This window comes from Penaeus monodon, chromosome 33 (assembly GCF_015228065.2).
Source record: "Penaeus monodon isolate SGIC_2016 chromosome 33, NSTDA_Pmon_1, whole genome shotgun sequence".
Taxonomy (NCBI): Eukaryota; Metazoa; Arthropoda; class Malacostraca; order Decapoda; family Penaeidae; genus Penaeus; species Penaeus monodon.
This window is the reverse complement of record NC_051418.1, coordinates 33,106,126-33,106,478: the sequence shown is the minus strand read 5'-3', so window position 1 is coordinate 33,106,478 and position 353 is coordinate 33,106,126. Positions and strand designations below refer to the sequence as shown.

Here is a 353-nt window from a genome sequence, read left to right as displayed (position 1 = left end):
CACATGTATACATATACATGGTCATTTATGCATGTATGTATTCATAATTTCACAAATAAACATGCATTTTAATTTACACTGTTATACATTTAATGTCCTTTTAACACGAACTCAGTCACTGACGTAATCAACAGGTGCTGTACCGACGAACGAATAGAAACAAGTAAGACAAAAAAAAGGTTAGAAAGAAAGAAAGAAAAACAAACGAACAAACGAGAGGACGAATGGGTAAATCAGAGGGGCAAAGGGGTACCAACCTCACCGCATACCAACTCCAAGTACCAACCTTTCCGTGCGCCACCTCCCCACCTCCGCACCAGAACATACAAAAGGGTACCAACCTGTGTCCACTA

At 40.2% G+C, this 353-nt stretch overlaps 1 protein-coding gene across 1 annotated transcript in view; it reads right to left on the bottom strand.

Annotated features, from left to right (window-relative positions):
- Positions 1–353, bottom strand: part of LOC119594342 — a 65,880-nt gene that overhangs the window by 1,531 nt on the left and 63,996 nt on the right. The window lies entirely within an intron of this gene.